This window comes from Lithobates pipiens, unplaced genomic scaffold (genome assembly GCF_037356315.1).
Source record: "Lithobates pipiens isolate NorthernLeopardFrog02 unplaced genomic scaffold, aLitPip1_a1.2 Scaffold_30, whole genome shotgun sequence".
Classification (NCBI taxonomy): domain Eukaryota; kingdom Metazoa; phylum Chordata; class Amphibia; order Anura; family Ranidae; genus Lithobates; species Lithobates pipiens.
In genome coordinates, this window is record NW_027507791.1 from 61763477 (window position 1) to 61776307 (window position 12831).

Here is a 12831-nt window from a genome sequence, read left to right on the forward strand (position 1 = left end):
CACGATCCCCCCTGCTGCGCTGAACGTCCTTTCGGACAGGACACTGGACGAGGGGCAAGCCAACAGTTCCATTGCAAATTGGGCAAGCTCTGGCCAGAGGTCAAGCCTGCCCACCCAGTAATCTAGGGGTTCATCACTCCTCAGAGCGTCCACATCGGCGTTAACTTGTAGTAGTCGGACACCTGTCGGTCTAGGCTTTCCCTGATACTGGATGCGGATGACACCTGTCGATGGGTCAGCTGAAAGAATGACCTCATATCAGAAGTCACCAACACAACTTCAAACTGCCCTCTTCTTGCAGGCGCTGTTGGATTGGTACCCGCAACTCTTTCTCTGGGAGTGGGAATTCCTCCTCTGCCAGCGCACGCAAAGGCAGAATGCAGCATTTCTTGAAGCAAGGCCTGGAAGTGCTCCATTCTGACAGCCCTCTGTGACGGTGGTAACATTTCCGCCATTTTGTGTTTGTACCAGGGGTCTAAGTACGTTGCCACCCAGTACTGGTCCTTGACCCTTATGCTTTTTATACGGGGGTCCCTGTTAAAACACTGGAGCATGAAGGCCCCCATTTGCACTAAACTGGAAGCGGTGTGGTGGCCTGGCTCCTGCTCATCATCCAGGATAATGTAGTCCTCCTCGTTCTCCTCTCCCCATTCACGCACAACAACAGGGATCCCAGAAAGGTTTAAAGCATGCTCTTCTTGCTCCTCCTCATCTGCCCCGGCACCATCGTCCTCTGTAGTGATGGACGAACTTCCGACGGGACGTTTCGCGAACGCGAAACGCGAACGGACACAAACGTTCGCGAAAACGACCGTTCGCCGCGGGCTCCATTGACTTCAATGGGAGGCGAATTTCGCAAACCTTTAGGTCGAATTTGCGGCCACGGGGTAATTATTAGGGGGTAGCACGTAGTCCCACCACCTGGACAATAGCATAATACATGTATGAGGTGAATTTGGGATCGATAACTACAAGCATTTTTTTTTTATTTGGGAAATTGTTCTGACAATTCAGGACTATGGAGCTAATGAAGGCAATGGAGGAGAGGGAAGGTCAGGGACCAGGGTAGGCAAACAAGAGGGTGCAGGAGATACAGAGCACTGACAGCAGCACCGTAATACAGAGCACTGACATCAGCACCGTGACATACAGCGCTGACAGCAGCTCCGTGACATACAGCGCTGACAGCAGCTCCGTGACATACAGCGCTGACAGCAGCTCCGTGACATACAGCGCTGACAGCAGCTCCGTGACATACAGCGCTGACAGCAGCTCCGTGACATACAGCGCTGACAGCAGCACCGTGACATACAGCGCTGACAGCAGCTCCGTGACATACAGCGCTGACAGCAGCTCCGTGACATACAGCGCTGACAGCAGCTCCGTGACATACAGCACTGACAGCAGCTCCGTGACATACAGCGCTGACAGCAGCTCCGTGACATACAGCGCTGACAGCAGCACCGTGACATACAGCGCTGACAGCAGCTCCGTGACATACAGCGCTGACAGCAGCTCCGTGACATACAGCGCTGACAGCAGCTCCGTGACATACAGCGCTGACAGCAGCTCCGTGACATACAGCGCTGACAGCAGCTCCGTGACATACAGCGCTGACAGCAGCACCGTGACATACAGCGCTGACAGCAGCTCCGTGACATACAGCGCTGACAGCAGCTCCGTGACATACAGCGCTGACAGCAGCTCCGTGACATACAGCACTGACAGCAGCTCCGTGACATACAGCGCTGACAGCAGCTCCGTGACATACAGCGCTGACAGCAGCACCGTGACATACAGCGCTGACAGCAGCTCCGTGACATACAGCGCTGACAGCAGCTCCGTGACATACAGCGCTGACAGCAGCTCCGTGACATACAGCGCTGACAGCAGCTCCGTGACATACAGCGCTGACAGCAGCTCCGTGACATACAGCGCTGACAGCAGCTCCGTGACATACAGCGCTGACAGCAGCTCCGTGACATACAGCGCTGACAGCAGCACCGTGACATACAGCGCTGACAGCAGCTCCGTGACATACAGCGCTGACAGCAGCTCCGTGACATACAGCGCTGACAGCAGCTCCGTGACATACAGCGCTGACAGCAGCTCCGTGACATACAGCGCTGACAGCAGCTCCGTGACATACAGCGCTGACAGCAGCTCCGTGACATACAGCGCTGACAGCAGCTCCGTGACATACAGCGCTGACAGCAGCTCCGTGACATACAGCGCTGACAGCAGCTCCGTGACATACAGCGCTGACAGCAGCTCCGTGACATACAGCGCTGACAGCAGCTCCGTGACATACAGCGCTGACAGCAGCTCCGTGACATACAGCGCTGACAGCAGCTCCGTGACATACAGCGCTGACAGCAGCTCCGTGACATACAGCGCTGACAGCAGCACCGTAAGCAGCCCCAGGAGGAAGTCAGCACAGCACAGGGATGGTGTGATCCCCTCATAATAAGAACCCCCAGGAGGAAGTCAGCACAGCACAGGGATGGTGGGAGCCCCTCATAATAAGAACACCCAGGAGGAAGTCAGCACAGCACAGGGATGGTGGGAACCCCTCATAATAAGCAGCCCCAGTAGAAATATGACACCGCTCAACCTCTTCAAAGAGGAGGGTAGGGGCATATAGTACGGTGTGCTTTTTTGGGTCAGGGAAGTGAGCCAAATGAATTAAGAAGGTCTGTGTGCTTGATTCCAAAAATTGTTTATAGACATATACATGGTCTACTGATCACATGTGTTGAATTCCTCCGAGATCCATGCCTCATTCATTTTTAGAAATGTGAGGTAGTTAACACTGTGGTGAGCTAGGCGAGTACGCTTATCGGTCACAATCCCCCCTGCTGCGCTGAACGTCCTTTCGGACAGGACACTGGATGAGGGGCAAGCCAACAGTTCGATTGCAAATTGGGCAAGCTCTGGCCAGAGGTCAAGCCTGCCCACCCAGTAGTCTAGGGGTTCATCACTCCTCAGAGCGTCCACATCGGCCGTTAACCCAATGTAGTCGGACACCTGACGGTCTAGGCGTTCCCTGATGCTGGATCCGGATGACACCTGTCGATGGGTCGGCTGAAAGAATGACCTCATATCCGAAGTCACCAACACATCTTCAAACCGGCCTCTTCTTGCAGGCGCTGTTGGATTGGTACCCGCAAATCCTTCTCTGGGAGTGGGAATTGCTCCTCTGCCAGCGCACGCAAAAGCAGAATGCAGCATTTCTCGAAGCAAGGCCTGGAAGTGCTGCATTCTGACAGCCCTCTGCGACGGCGGTAACATTTCCGCCATTTTGTGTTTGTACCGGGGGTCTAAGTACGTTGCCACCCAGTACTGGTCCTTGACCCTCATGCTTTTTATACGGGGGTCCCTATTAAAACACTGGAGCATGAAGGCCCCCATTTGCACTAAAGTGGAAGCGGTGTGGTGGCCTGGCTCCTGCTCATCATCCAGGATAATGTCGTCCTCTTCATTCTCCTCTCCCCATCCTCGCACAACAGGGATCCCAGAAAGGTTTAAAGCATGCTCTTCTTGCTCCTGCTCATCCGCCCCGGCACCATCCTCCTCTGACTCCTCATCAGACTCCTGTTGTTGACTTGTCTCAGATAGAGTAGCCCCCCCTGGGAATTCATCCAGCATTGCGACTTCCTCATCTTCCCGCTCCTGCTCCTCCACAGCCTGATCAATGACACGACGCAATGCACGCTCCAGAAAGAAGGCATAAGGTACCATGTCACTGATGGCGCCATGGCTGCGACTGACCAGTTTGGTGATCTCCTCAAATGGCCGCAGAAGTCTGCATGTGTCGCGCATGAGCAGCCACTGGCGCGGTGAAAAAAAACCCAGCTCCCCAGAACCGTTTCTTTCGCAGAGTTCATACAGGTAGACGTTAACTGCACGTTTCTGCTGGAGCAGCCTATCAAGCATATAGAAGGTTGAGTTCCATCGCGTCGGGCAATCGCAAATAAGACGTCTGACCGGCAGATGGTGTCGCCGCTGAATGTCAGCAAGGCGAGCCATGGCCGTGTAAGATCTTCTGAAATGGGCCGAGATTTTCCTTGCCTGCCGCAAGATGTCCTGGACCCCAGGGTATTTGACAAGGAATCGCTGCACGACCAAGTTTAAGACGTGTGCCATGCACGGCACGTGCGTGATTTTGCCCTGTTTCAATGCGCTAAGCAGATTGGCACCGTTGTCACACACCACTTTACCAACTGTCAAATTGAGCGGTGTTAGCCACTCATCTGCCTGTGAACGCAAAGCTGAAAGGAGTGCCGGGCCAGTGTGGCTCTTTGCTTCCAGGCACAACAGACGCAGCACGGCATGGCAACGTCTCACCTGGCATGTGGAATAGGTTCTGGGGAGCTTGGGCGGTGCAGTGGAAGAGACGCTAGCAGCGGAAAAGGAGGAGGCAGCTGAGGAGGAGAGGGAGGAGGATGGAGTAGGAGGAGGAGAAGAAGAGTCAGGCCTGCATGCAATCCGTGGCGGTAAAACCAAATCTACACGGGTGCCACGGGTTACATGCTTGACGGCCGTCAGAAGGTTCACCCAGTGGGCAGTAAAACTGATATACCTTCCCTGCCCGTGTTTGCTAGACCACGTGTCTGTGGTCAGATGTATCTTGGCACCGACACTGTGTGCCAGAGATACATTCACTTGCCGCTGAACATGGCCATATAGCTCTGGGATGCCCTTCTCTGAGAAATACTTCCTTCCTGGGACCTTCCATTGTGGTGTTCCAATGGCCACAAATTTGCGAAAGGCCTCCGAGTCCACCAGTTTATATGGCAGTAGTTGGCGGGCTATGAGTTCTGACAAGCCAGCCGCCAACCGTTGGGCAAGAGGGTTATCCGGCGTCATCATTTTTTTACGCTCAAACATTAGGCCCACGGAAGCCTGCCTTTTTGCAGAAAAATGTGAGCTTGGCGTGATGGAAGGTGGAGTGGAGGACAATTGTGAGGAGAGAGGAGAAGGAGAAGTAGAAGACGAGGCTGGACGGTGAGAGCCTGCAGTGTGGCTTTGTGTGTTCCGTTGCTCCCACTGGGCTCGGTGATGGCTGCTCATGTGCCTTCTTAAGGCGGTCGTCCCTAGGTGAGTATTGGGCTTACCGCGACTAACGCGTTGACTGCAAAGATTGCAGATGGCAACGCTATTGTCAGCAGCGGACACGTTAAAAAAAGCCCACACTGCGGAGCCATGTGCCGGTGTCCTGGGAGCGCCAGATGTGACCGTACATGGTCGATGACTCGCTCCTGATACATTTGCAGTCTGCTTTGTCCCTGCTGTGCAATGTAAGTCATTGCTGCTTCTCCTCCCTATCTGCTGGTCCATATCTCCCTCTGAACTCCCCTCCTCTTCCTCTCTTGTGGGCACCCACGTGACATCACTAGACACGTCATCATCAACGTCACCTTCCCCACCGCTATAAGTAGAGTAGGCAGCAACACCGGGGACCAACCTCCTCCTTGGGCTGATCTGGGTACTGGCGTCAGACTGCTGAGTAGCGCTTGTTGCTACCTCCTCTTCCTGATCCAATACCAAGAGTGGCTGCGCATCAGAAATGTCCTCTTGATATGGATCGGAAAATAATTCCAGTGACTCAAGCGGAAGGTATGTGGTGGTGGTGGTGGTGGTCGTGTTGTTGGTGGTAGTGTCTTTGGGGGTGCACATAGCAGAGAGTGAAGAAGAGGGTGCAGATCGAGAGGATGAGGAGGGTGCAGAAGAGTAAGGCTGAGCGAGCCACTCAACCAAGTCTGGTGCATCCTTTAAAGTAATTGAACGCACCTTCTGCAACTTCCCACTTTGGCTCAAGCCTGTTGCTCCTGCCCTACCCCTACCACCCCTGCGGAAGGGCCTGCCTCTTCCTCTGCATGTCATTTTTTAAATGACCCTGTGACAAAACTCTTAGTCCCTATACCGCTGAAGGACTGCTGCAGTATAGGTGAGCGGTCAGCAGTGGTGCACGTCAACCCTATCTATTGTGGACCTATAGCGGTCCTTACAGAACAGCAGACTGTACCGCACTCAAGCCTATGTACCGTAGCACCCTATACCAAGTTACCAGTCCTTATAAGAACTTTTGTGGACCAAGCAGGTTGTGTATTAGTGTTTAGCAGACTGTACGTCAGTCCCTATACCGCTGAAGGACTGCTGCAGTATAGGGCAGCGGTCAGCAGTGGTGCACGTCAACCCTATCTATTGTGGACCGATAGCGGTCCTTACAGAACAGCAGACTGTACCGCACTCAAGCCTATGTACCGTAGCACCCTATACCAAGTTACCAGTCCTTATAAGAACTTTTGTGGACCAAGCAGGTTGTGTATTAGTGTTTAGCAGACTGTACGTCAGTCCCTATACCGCTGAAGGACTGCTGCAGTATAGGGCAGCGGTCAGCAGTGGTGCACGTCAACCCTATCTATTGTGGACCGATAGCGGTCCTTACAGAACAGCAGACTGTACCGCACTCAAGCCTATGTACCGTAGCACCCTATACCAAGTTACCAGTCCTTATAAGAACTTTTGTGGAACAAGCAGGTTGTGTGTTAGTGATTAGCAGACTGTACGTCAGTCCCTATACCAATGAAGGACTGCTGCAGTATAGGGCAGCGGTCAGCAGTAGTGCACGGCAACCCTATGTATTGTGGACCGATAGCGGTCCTTACAGAACAGCAGACTGTACCGCACTCAAGCCTATGTACCGTAGCACCCTATACCAAGTTACCAGTCCTTATAAGAACTTTTGTGGACCAAGCAGGTTGTGTATTAGTGTTTAGCAGACTGTACGTCAGTCCCTATACCGCTGAAGGACTGCTGCAGTATAGGGCAGCGGTCAGCAGTGGTGCACGTCAACCCTATGTATTGTGGACCGATAGCGGTCCTTACAGAACAGCAGACTGTAACGCACTCAGGCCTATGTACCGTAGCACCCTATACCAAGTTACCAGTCCTTATAAGAACTTTTGTGGACCAAGCAGGTTGTGTGTTAGTGATTAGCAGACTGTACGTCAGTCCCTATACCAATGAAGGACTGCTGCAGTATAGGGCAGCGGTCAGCAGTAGTGCACGGCAACCCTATGTATTGTGGACCGATAGCGGTCCTTACAGAACAGCAGACTGTAACGCACTCAGGCCTATGTACCGTAGCACCCTATACCAAGTTACCAGTCCTTATAAAAACTTTTGTGGACCAAGCAGGTTGTGTGTTAGTGTTTAGCAGACTGTGCGTCAGTCCCTATACCGCTGAAGGACTGCTGCAGTATAGGGCAGCGGTCAGCAGTGGTGCACGTCAACCCTATCTATTGTGGACCGATAGCGGTCCTTACAGAACAGCAGACTGTACCGCACTCAAGCCTATGTACCGTAGCACCCTATACCAAGTTACCAGTCCTTATAAGAACTTTTGTGGACCAAGCAGGTTGTGTATTAGTGTTTAGCAGACTGTACGTCAGTCCCTATACCGCTGAAGGACTGCTGCAGTATAGGGCAGCGGTCAGCAGTGGTGCACGTCAACCCTATGTATTGTGGACCGATAGCGGTCCTTACAGAACAGCAGACTGTAACGCACTCAGGCCTATGTACCGTAGCACCCTATACCAAGTTACCAGTCCTTATAAGAACTTTTGTGGACCAAGCAGGTTGTGTGTTAGTGATTAGCAGACTGTACGTCAGTCCCTATACCAATGAAGGACTGCTGCAGTATAGGGCAGCGGTCAGCAGTAGTGCACGGCAACCCTATGTATTGTGGACCGATAGCGGTCCTTACAGAACAGCAGACTGTACTGCACTCAGGCCTATGTACCGTAGCACCCTATACCAAGTTACCAGTCCTTATAAAAACTTTTGTGGACCAAGCAGGTTGTGTGTTAGTGTTTAGCAGACTGTGCGTCAGTCCCTATACCGCTGAAGGACTGCTGCAGTATAGGGCAGCGGTCAGCAGTAGTGCACGGCAACCCTATGTATTGTGGACCGATAGCGGTCCTTACAGAACAGCAGACTGTAACGCACTCAGGCCTATGTACCGTAGCACCCTATACCAAGTTACCAGTCCTTATAAGAACTTTTGTGGACCAAGCAGGTTGTGTGTTAGTGATTAGCAGACTGTACGTCAGTCCCTATACCAATGAAGGACTGCTGCAGTATAGGGCAGCGGTCAGCAGTAGTGCACGGCAACCCTATGTATTGTGGACCGATAGCGGTCCTTACAGAACAGCAGACTGTACCGCACCCAAGCCTATGTACCGTAGCACCCTAGACAGACCAAGTTACCAGTCCTGATAAAGAGCTTTGTGGAACAAGTGAGTTGTGAATGATTAGCAGACTGCAGCAGAAGGGCAGCAGTCAAGTATAATATTCTTTCTATATTTGGAAGAAAGAATATTATACGTGTACAAGCCTATTACCGTACCACTGATACCAGTCCTGAAAAGAACCTTTGTGGAACTAATAGTAACAGCAAGTCTTTAAAATTATCCTCACTGCCTGACACACTGCTTCCTGCCTGTCCCTATACAAATTGGCAAAAAAGAGTAGGCTGGAACGATTAGCTGGAACAGCTCTTTTGTGGACCTGATAGTAACAGCTAATGATGATGATGATGATGATGATGAAGAAAGACTAATCTGGCTGAGCTGTCCCTAAAATAGCAGCATACAGCGCTCTGTCCCTTTATCTAAACTGACAAAAGAAACTCAGGCTGCTGACCTAACACCTATACCAGTCCTGAAAAGAACTTTTGTGTACCAAATAGCTAGCGTTTTCTCTGTCCCTACTCCACACAGGATCCTTTCCCTACAGTGACAGAAGAAAGAATGTAAAATGGCCACCGGATCGGGTGTATTTATAGGTTAGGGGGAATGTCCAAGTGTCCATGAGCTGTCATGTCTCAATTGGTTGTCCTGTAACACATGATAAACGTGTCACGAAAGGTTAAAGTTCTTGTATACATTAAACACGTAAGTCCGCCGGGGCGAACGACGGAAAAAGGCGTTCGAACCCGCGGACGGCGAAAGTCGGAAATTCGCCGCGAAACGACCGCCGGGCGAACCGTTCGGCCATCACTAGTCCTCTGACTCCTCTTCAGACTCCTGTTGTTGACTTGTCTCAGATAGAGTAGCCCCCCTGGGAATTCATCCAGCATTGCGACTTCCTCATCTTCCCGCTCTTGCTCCTCCACGGCTTGATCAATGACACAACACAATGCACACTCCATAAAGAAGGCTTAAGGAACCATGTCACTGATGGCACCATGACTGCGACTGACCAGTTTGGTGATCTCATCAAATGGCCGCAGAAGTCTGCATGCGTCGCGCATGAGCAGCCACTGGCGCGGTGAAAAAACCCCAGCTCCCCAGAACCTGTTCCACCGCAGAGTTCGTACAGGTAGACGTTAACTGCACGTTTCTGCTGGAGCAGCCTATCAAGCATATAGAAGGTTGAGTTCCATTGCGTCGGGCAATCGCAAATAAGAAGTCTGATTGTGTCGCGGCTAAATGTCAGCAAGGCGAGCCATGACCGTGTAAGATCTTCTGAAATGGGCCGAGATTTTCCTTGCCTGCCGCAAGATGTCCTGGACCCCAGGGTATTTCACAACGAATCGCTGCACGACCAAGTTTAAGACGTGTGCCATGAAAAGCATGTGTAATTTTGCCCTGCTTCAATGTGCTAAGCAGATTTGCACCGTTGTCACACACCACTTTACCAACTGTCAAATTGAGCGGTGTTAGCCACTGATCTGCCTGTGAACGCAAAGCTGAAAGGAGTGCAGGGCCAGTGTGGCTCTTGGCTTCCAGGCACAACAGACGCAGCACAGCATGGCAACGTCTCACCTGGCATGTTAAATAGGTTCGGGGGAGCTTGGGCGGCGCAGCGGAAGAGACGCTAGCAGCGGAAAAGAAGCAGTCAGCCAAGGAGGAGAGGGAGGAGGATGGAGTAGGAGGAAGAGAAGAAGAGCCAGGCCTGCATGGCAGTAAAACCAAATCTACACGGGTGCCACTGGTTACATGCTTGACAGCCGTCAGAAGTTTCACCCAGTGGGCAGTAAAAGTGATATACCTTCCCTGCCCATGTTTTCTAGACCCTGTGTGCCAGAGATACATTCACTTGCCACTGAACATGGCCATATAGCTCTGGGATGCCCTTCTCTGAGAAATACTTCCTTCCTGGGACCTTCCATTGTGGTGTTCCAATGGCCACAAATTTTGGAAAGGCCTCCAAGTCCACCAGTTTATATGGCAGTAGTTGGTGGGCTATCAGTTCTGACAAACCAGCCGTCAACCGTTGGGCAAGAGGGTTATCCGCCATCATCTTTTTTTATGCTCGAACATTTGGCCCACGGAAGCCTGCCTTTTTGCAGAAAAACGTGAGGATGGCGTAATGGAAGGTGGAGTGGAGGACAATTGTGAGGAGAAGGAGAAGTAGAAGACGAGGCTGGATGGTGAGAGCTTGGAGTGTGGCTTTGTGTGTTCCGTTGCTCCCACTGGGCTCGGTGATGGCAGCTCATGTGCCTTCTTAAGGCGGTCATCCCTAGGTGAGTGTTGGGCTTACCGCGACTTATGCGTTGACTGCAAAGATTGCAGATGGCAACACTATTGTCAGCAGCGGACACGTTAAAAAAAGCCCACACTGCGGAGCCATGTGCCGGCGTCTTGGGAGCGCCAGATGTGACCGTACATTGTTGATGCCTCGCTCCTGATACATTCGCAGTCTGCTTTGTCCCTCCTATGCAATCTAAGTTCTTCCTGCTTCTCCTCCCTATCTGCTGGTCCATATCTCCCTCTGAACTCCCCTCCTCTTCCTCTCTTGTGGGCACCCACGTGACATCACTAGACACGTCATCATCGACGTCACCTTCCCCACCACTATAATTAGAGATCTCGGAGTAGGCAGCAACAGCAGGGACCAACCTCCTCTTTGGGCTGATCTGGGTACTGTCGTCAGAATGCTGAGTGGCGGTTGTTGCTACCTCCTCTTCCTGATCCAATACCAAGAGTGGCTGCGCATCAGAAATGTCTTGATATGGATCGGAAAATAATTCCTGTGACTCAAGCGGAAGGTATATGGTGGTGGTGATGTTGGTGGTGCACATAGCAGAGAGTGAAGAAGAGGGTGCAGATCGAGAGGATGAGGAGGATGCAGAAGAGTAAGGCTGAGTGAGCCACTCAACCAAGTCTGATGTGTCCTTTGACGTAATCGCACGCACCTTCTGCAATTTGCCACTTTGGCTCAAGCCTGTTGCTCCTGCCCTACCCCTACCACCCCTGCAGAAGGGCCTGCCTCTTCCTCTGCCAGTCATTTTTTAAATGACCCTGTGACAAAAGTCTCTAGAGAAGTGCAGTATGTATGTGGAAGAAGGTATATAACACCCCGCTTCAATCTGTCATTTTTGGGGGCCACTGGTCTATCACACCAGTTATAATACTTTTTTTTATTGCGTTTGTCACTATTTGTAGTATCGCTGCAGAACCACTCAGCAGTCACAATGCTGCACAGTGGAAATGCACTATACTATGCTTTCTATATGTGCAAGTATTTTATATTCGTATTACACACCTATATACTGCACACCAAATAGTACACCTATACCACTCCTTAAAAGGACCTTTGTGGACCTAGTAGCTAGTGATTTGCAGACTGTCCCTCAGCCCCTACACTGATAAAAGAATGCTGCAGAATAGGGCAGCAGTGAGCAGCAGTGCACCACAACCCTATATATTGTACACCTATATCAGTCCTTACAAGGACCTTTGTGGACCTAGTAGCTAGTGATTTGCAGACTGTCCCTCAGTCCCTACACTGATAAAGGACTGCTGCAGAATAGGGCAGTAATCTGCAGCACAGCCCTGCGCCAGCACCCTATATATTGTACACCTATACCAGTCCTTAAAAGGACCTTTGTGGACCTAGTAGCTAGTGATTTGCAGACTGTCCCTCAGTCCCTACACTGATAAAAGAAAGCTGCAGAATCGGGTAGCAGTCAAGTATAATATTCTTTCCATATTTGGAAGAAAGTATATTATACGTGTACAACCCTATATACTGTACACCTATACCAGTCCTTAAAAGGACCTAATAGTAATAACTAGTGATTAAACTGACTGTCCCTGCTCCACACAGCGTCCTGTCTCTACACTGACAAAAGACAGCTGCAGAATCAGTCAGCAGTACATTCAGCAATCACCAGCACAGCAGTGCACCAGAACCCTATATACTGTACACCTATACCAGTCCTTAAAAGGACCTTTGTAGACCTAATAGCAATATCTAGCTAGTGATTAAACTGACTGTCCCTGCTGCACACAGCGTCCTGTCCCTACACTGACAAAAGACAGGCTGCTGCAATCACCAGCACAGCAGTGCACTGAACCCTATATACTGTACTACACCTATACCAGTCCTTAAAAGGACTTTAGTGGACCTAATAGCTAGCGATTTGTGCCACTACAGTCTCTCCCTGCTCCACACAGCGTCCTGTCCCTAAACTGACATAAGACAGAATGTAAAATGGCCGCCAGATCAGGTCTATTTGTAAGGTAGGGGGAATGTCCAATTGTCCATGTGCTGAAATGTCTCAATTGGCTGTCCTGTAAACCATGATGGATGTGTCATCATGGGTCAAAGTTCTTTCACACTGTAAACACATATGTCCGCTGGGCGAACAGCGGTAATAGTCCGCCGATCAGGCCGCGAACCGACCGCTGGGCGAACAGTTCGGCCATCCCTACTGCAGATGCCTGTATTAGAGAACACCAGCAATAAAGGGTAGATACAGGTGTATACTGTGCTGGGCTGGGCTGGGCTGGAGGCACACAACACCCACTAACTCCT